The sequence below is a fragment of the Octopus bimaculoides genome, chromosome 20, assembly GCF_046866305.1.
Source record: "Octopus bimaculoides isolate indiv1 chromosome 20, ASM4686630v1, whole genome shotgun sequence".
Taxonomy (NCBI): domain Eukaryota; kingdom Metazoa; phylum Mollusca; class Cephalopoda; order Octopoda; family Octopodidae; genus Octopus; species Octopus bimaculoides.
In genome coordinates, this window is record NC_142947.1 from 4,006,842 (window position 1) to 4,014,341 (window position 7,500).

The following is a 7,500-nucleotide window of genomic DNA, read 5'->3' on the forward strand; positions in this document are numbered from 1 at the left end:
AGCGAAGCACCTAAGCTCCACGTGGCACCGGTAAAAGGTAATGACGAACCTCTGCTGACTTTCTTGCCACAAATTTCGCGTAGTGTTTCCTCCTGCATCTAGCAGCTCACCTGCAGCGGGCCGGAATCCGGTCCAGGTGGGGAACTTATACGCCAATGAAAGCGGAAAACCGGGCCTTATGAGCTAGGCTTGGCTCGAGTAAGAACAAACGACAACATATAGATAACCAGATAAATATATATAATTTTTGTAAAGAGTATAAAAAGAATTATTCGAATGAAATACTTAACCATCAACAGCGGAAACAAGCTTAATTAAAGGAGGGGACAAACACACACACACACACACACACATACATATAAATGTATATATATGCATATATATATACGACGTGATTCCACACAGTTTCTGTCTACCGAATTCACTCATGAGCTATTCATTCGACCGGGCCACAGCTATAAGCACTTTTCCAATGTTTTGTACAACGGGAATGAAGCCAAAACTTCCTGTTTGGAGAAACATATAAATGCTATGCGTTGGAGTAAAATATTATATTATCATATCGTTTCAACTTCTAGGAACAAAACCCGAAATGTTAAAGTAGACAGCGGCGAAATTTGAACTCAGAACGTAAAGAGGGATGAAATACCGCTAAGCATTTTGTCCGGCACGCTAATTGTTCTACCAGCTCGCCGCCTTATATTTCAGTATCATGTTGAAGCATACATCGAAGTGTCTGTCTCTGTGGGAAACATTTAGTTGTCTTAAGCTGTTATATCAATTTTCCTACGGTTAGTAGTGATGTGCTACCTTCATCTCCATCACGTTTTCTATATCTTCTACACTGACACTTCTACTGTATCACCATTTTAATTTGTATTTTCTTTTTGTATGATTATAGGTTTTATTGGACTTTTTTCTACTTTCCACAGTTTTTCTGGTCAAATCTGTATAATTACTATCTGTCAAAGACTTTAACTACTTTTTATCACTTTACTCTGCATTTTTCATCTATGATGTATTTCACAATTTTCCTGTTTTCAAAAAAAAAAAAAATTCACTTTCTATTTCATTTTTTTAATTCGATACATTTTCCAAGAAATTATTTTCACATTCAGATCAAAAGTGTTAGGTCGCGTTTAAAGTGTATGCTAAATATTGTAGACACTTGAATTAATCTAAAACTATCTACACGCGCAGAGAACTTTATATACGCGCGCATGCGTACCTTTCTGCCTGATTATATGTGTGCATGGATGGATTGGTATTAGGATAGATGGTGGAAGGAAGGAAGAACGCCTAAAGCAGCATAGGATTCTAGGATTTGTAGTTTGATCCCTGATGCAACAAAATTGTGGGAAGAACATGCATTCCAAGAAACGACATATAAATATAACTGCTTAATGGTTTATAAAATGAGGACAGGGTGTCCGTTTGTTGCTGCTGGTTTGAAAGCTGGGACTTGATCAACACTAGCTGGTTAAGTCAGTAAAACTGTTTGATGATGGACGATCTGAAATGCACCGAGACTCCAAAGAGAACAATGGTGGTGCACGCGAGACTACGTATGAGATCTTTCTTGGAAATGCACTGGCATATTTTAAGGGATATTCTGCAAAGTAGCTACGAATAATTCAGTGTAAACGTTGGAATGGAAATCAGTCGCATAATTCAAGTAAAATTAGGGGCAATGAGGGAACTCATACACAATAAACACTACGCGAAATCCGAAGAGCGAAAGTAAATGCGTGTAGATCATGGGATTACAGATCAAGAAAAAATATAATGTATATATGTATTTAAAAATAGTATAATTAAGGAGAGCAAGCTAATATATGGGTGGTTGTGCGCGCGCGTATGGGTGTATGTATACATATGTGAGTTTATATATATATATATAGTGCTCGGCTGGTACTTACTTTATCGACTTCAGAAAGGATGAAAATGAAATTCGATCTCGGTGCAAATCGAACTTGAGATGGTAAAGATGATTGAAATTCCGGCAAGAATTTTGTCCGGCGTGCTCCTGGCAGCTCGTTGCTTTGTTGTAACTAATGTTGCAAAGCAAACATCTCAATTTGGTATCCCCTACTTTTGTCTGTCTTCTAAACATACAGACAAAACCTCATAGCTACTGTGCAGCTACAGTATTCACAACAGCACGGTATTTCAATATAGATGTTTATTTCTAGTCAGACAGTTCCCAAAAGCTAAACCAACTGAAAAAATATGAACGCGTACAGCATTCACTTTTGTGCGCCATCGGAGCTTAAGCTATTATCACGAGACGTTCTTGAAACACACTCAAAGTTGTAGATTTGAGTTGTACAATTCATACAGCTTTCGGTTACACAACTTTATTCTTTGCAACAACATACAAAGAACTTTGAACAGAACTTTCTATTCAAATATACCTCCGCAATTCGAAGGTAAAGTTAAATTAATATGAAAGTTTGTTGAAGTAACTTCAAAACTGATTTGTACCAAAATGAAATTATCAATTCCCACTAAGTTTCACCAATAAATTTTAATTTCCACAACATTATTTATGCCGATTGTATAAAGTGGCGTTTAATTTATTTGTGCAATTCTATTTTTAAAATATCTGCATTGAATATGAACAGCATTATTATACTACTGGAATCCCATTATTAGAATATCATTTCGATACTAATTATCAGACTAATTTAATTGTCTATATATAAATGCCATTGAGGTAATTGTAAAACAAATATATGTAAATGTATTATAAGCAGGTGAATATAATTCTGTAATTTGTATTTATCTACGTTAAAGAGATTTCTACACATTTCACTTCATGTTACCATAGATTCTTTTCCCATTGGGGCTTTCCGACCGCCTCCGTTGTGTATACGTGTGTGTGCGTGTGTGTTTGTTTGTGTGTATGTGCTTGTGTATATGTGCGCGGGTGTTTAGTGTGTATATTTATATATACATTCATATTCATATACTTACACGCACACATACACACACACACACACACACACACACACACACACATACACACATATATGTATTGTGAAGGCAATGAACAAGTGAACAAATGCAGACATAACTTGGCAGGGACTCATTTTAGCTAGTATCGTATTAGTTGAATTCATAAAAAGGAAGAGAAAGAGACTTCACTTTTCGGACGTTACTCCTTCATCAGAAGACCTGTATAGAAGATAACTGAGGAAGGATTGTAGAAAAGAAGAAAAACGTATAAGTTTTATCTGAAGAAACCTCATTTCAAAATTCCCGTCTGCGAGTCAATGAGGTAATGTAATTATATACAAAATTCAGAAATGATTCAACGAGATGAACGCTAATACAAAGCAATATCGTAAAGAGACAATAACTATAAAATTAAAGGTTCTCCATTATGTAATCGGCAGACATTTTCACATATTTCAAAACATTGATTTATTACCACAGAGCTAAATTAGATGCTAATGACGGTTTAAAATAGGAATCTTATATAACACTGTTGATCTTTCGGGAAATACAACTACTACGAATTTTACTATATGTTTTGGCATATTCTAATACACTCAAATGATTTGATAGTTCCTAATAATAATTTATAAACTGCAGATGTATTTCGACAAATTTGTGTCAGGTAATCATTCAGGATTTCTCAATATAGATTTATGTTGATTAAATATTAACTTAAATGTATTTTTGGACAAGCTAATATAACACATAGAACCTGAAAAGTTAGTTATAAATACTTTCAGGCAATGAAATATCGATTTAGACAGAAATTGTTTAATGTACATGAAGAATTGGTCATAGTTCGCAGTTTAACGATTTTTGCAATGTGAAACTGAAAGTTAATTTAATACTTTTTTCTATTAAATATTTTCAATTTTTTTCGAAGTGTAGTTTATCTAATGAATTAATTTTAGCGATATCTGTAAACACATAAAATTTAATCGCTGCAGTAAACCGAAATGCTTTTCTTCCTAATTTTGGGACCCAATTAATGTTGCTTATGCCATAAATATATTTCAAACTACTGAGATTTAAATCTTCATTATTATGATGGATCGCTTTCTCAAAGAACGCTAAATCAGATAAAATATTGAATAAATTGTATACTAAAATTTTCGCTAAATTATAATAAGTTATTGTTTAACGGTTACACTTATGTATTGTAAATTTTCATTTAACTTCTATTTCACTTTTATTGCTGTTTGGAACCCTGCGATGGAAGATCCATGTGTATACAGATGCTTGTGGTTGAGCCTCTAAATTCAAATTCAAATCTCCATCGCAGTGTTCCAAATCACCACAATAGTGAAATGCGCATAGGAACATCTGTTGATCTTTATTTTCCTTATTTTTGCTCTGTAGCTCATGACTTGTGTCGCAATATGAACCAGACCATGAGAGACTGTTATTAACCAATGTCCTCAATGCGCTTCCAATTCTGTCTTTATTGCGACATTTTTTCCGTCTTCACACAATTTGTTACACTAAATCTTCCTCCCATCTTAGTAGAAGCCTTTCACGTTTCCTTTTGCTATCCCTTGGATACTACTCGGTGTCCGTGAACTATGAGAAATATCCGACCCAGCAGAACTTTATTTTCACTCCGCTCTGTTCTCCAATCTTTTAATATACACCTGCAACATCACATTTTCCAGTGTTTGTTGAATATATAATTCTATTGCAAATATGGTTGAGAAGAACCTGCGCCTTGCATGTATCATAAATTTACCTCTTTTAGTTATTAGTCTCCGGTGATACTGGGTCATCACCTTGAAGCGTTTTTACTAGAATGAATCGACAACAATAAGTAATATTTTAACCATGTTACTTATTCTTTCGATCGCTTTCACCGAACCTCTAGGTAACGTGGACAAAAGCACAACCCCGGCTGCTAAGTGCTGGTAGGAGACATACCCACATCAGCTTTTTTACAGTTTCTATGTACGATATCCACTTACATGGCTTTGTTCAGTCCGACACCAGAGTTAAAGCCACTTTCCCAAGGTCACGCATGGCCGCAGTCAAATGACTGAAACCAGTAAGTGACAAAAAGAATAGAGAAATATGTACGTATGTGTATTTGTGTGTATATATATGTGTGTGTGTGTGTATACACACACACACACTCATATATTGAGTCTGTAGTTTTCTGAGTATACATATATATGTACACGTGTGTATATTTGTACGTATGCTTCCACACGCACACCAAGTGCACATGTGTTTGTGTGTTTGTGTGTCTGTGTGTTTGTGTGTTTGTGTGTCTGTGTGTTTGTGTGTTTGTGTGTTTGGGTGTCTGTGTGTTTGTGTGTTTGTGTGTTTGTGTGTTTGTGTGTTTGTGTGTTTGTGTGTCTGTGTGTTTGTGTGTTTGTGTGTTTGTGTGTTTGTGTGAGTTTTATTGCTTAGGTCAGGTGATAGCTCGCTTGTCTGTTTTCAATAAGTTATGTCTGCTGTTTGTTTATTAGTTGTCTGTTGCTTGTCGTTAATGCTTTGTCTCTTCGGGTTGTGTTTTTAATTTTCTTTCTTTTTCCAATGTAGCTCTATTCAATTTGTGTTGACATTAGACTTTTCCCCAGCTTAATTGATTTTACGGGACACTAGAACATATTACCTACTTGTATTAAAAGACTACAAATGTTTGTAATTATTTTGTTTTGTTTCCTTTAAATTCGTGTTTCTCTTTAAGTCTATTCCCAATCATTTTAAACGTTCTTGTAAACAGTATGTGTGAAAAGTGAATAAATTTCTTTATCTAGAACATTTTTGCTTAGTTTAACATGAAAAAATACTTTAACATGAAATATACCTTTATGTAGAATCGCATGTATTTTATTTCAAATAAATTTCCTACCATCTTCCAAACTTCCGTCCTAAAATTTCACACTTTGATCTGCCGATGTGTCTTGAGTGCAATCGAATAACTTCGAGAGTCTTATTCAAAAGACACATCTAACGTGATATTTCACAATACCTTTAGTTTAACGCTGTAGTATAAGTCTATTTTTACATTAAATACTTGACTAAAGTTATATGTTTAATAAGATGATGGTTTATTAAACTATCGGTGTCAGCTTTGGCAGAAACGAATAAGTATTCAATATTTACATTGTACTAAAGCTTCGATGCCTGAATCTAGGTGTTCATAGACGCTATGTTTTACTCTATAAAATGTATAAGGTTTAATTCGAACAAAGAACACACACACACACACATACATATACACACACACATACACAGATATATGTACATATACAACAAGAAAAAATAACATTTGTCTCTTTTTATAGAAAAATTCAACTTTACGATGAAAGTAAACAAAGTTTGTTTTTAGAAGCGTTGAGATGTATTGTAAGATACAGAAATAAATTTATTTCTCAAACGCGTGATGTTGCTATAAATAGCATGATCAGGATAAATTAACCATACATTGTAGAAAAATACGCTACTGGCCAGCCATGAGACTCGAACTCACATCTCTGTGATTACGCGTCAAGTGTTTTAAGGGTTTATAGGACTGCAAAAGAAGTGCTCAAATATAAATGAGACGAAGATAAAGAAGCATTGGTTATAGAACAAACATTAAATTTGGGTCTTTACTCTTTTACTCTTTGACTGGTTTCAGTCATTTGAGTGAGGCCATGCTGGAGCACCGCTTTTAGTCGAACATATTGACCCCAGAACTTAGTACGTATTCTAAGCTTAGTACGTATTCTATCGGTCGATCTTTTGCCAAACCGCTAGGATATGGGGACGTAAACACACCAGCATCGGTTGTCAAGCGATGTTGGGGGGACAAATACAGACACACAAACACATACACACGCATACACATACACGTATATACATATATACGATGGGCTTCTTTAAGTTTCCGTATACCAAATCCACTCACAAGTCTTTGGTCGGCCTGAGGCTGTAGTAGAAGACACTTACCCAAGGTGCCACGCAGTGGGACTGAACCCGGAACCATGTGGTTGGTAAGCATGCTACTTACCGCACAGCCACTCCTCCACCTATTTGAAAAATAAGGAACGCTTCACAAATTTACGAGTCATCCCTGCGCAGGGGCCATGCTGATCTTCTCTGTATCTTTCCGATTTTAGAATATGTACCACCGTAGCTAGTATGACTTTATATATAAAGGCGTTGACCCAAATTTAATGTTTGTTCTATAACCAATGCTTCTTTATATAATGCAATAATTTTTGTACGCAGTACTTAATAAACGAGTTACCTTTAGATTCTTTTGTATTAATTTTTTGCGATAAAAAAAACTTTTAATAAATTTGAATTTTTTCCAACCACCAAAATGTGATACATTTTTATGGAGAGTTATAGTGAGGCCTGGGTTGGATGAAACAGTTTCGGAAACAATGATGTAGAGGAAACTGAATAAGACGTCCATTTACAACAATACTAATAAAATCAAAGGTGAGTAGGTGTCATTGACTATCATTAAAGTCAGAGCTAAGCATAAATATTCCGGACACAGGTGTTTTAGCT

At 35.0% G+C, this 7,500-nt stretch overlaps 1 protein-coding gene and 1 non-coding gene across 2 annotated transcripts in view; one reads left to right on the forward strand and one right to left on the reverse strand.

Moving 5' to 3' along the window:
- Nucleotides 1-7,500, forward strand: part of LOC106877064 (limbic system-associated membrane protein) — a 363,596-nt gene that overhangs the window by 349,605 nt on the left and 6,491 nt on the right. The gene's annotated exons all lie outside the window — the stretch shown is intronic.
- LOC128250381 (U6 spliceosomal RNA) lies at nucleotides 7,018-7,124 on the reverse strand. Its single transcript, XR_008266410.1, has one exon. It is a non-coding gene; the product is annotated as a U6 spliceosomal RNA (small nuclear RNA).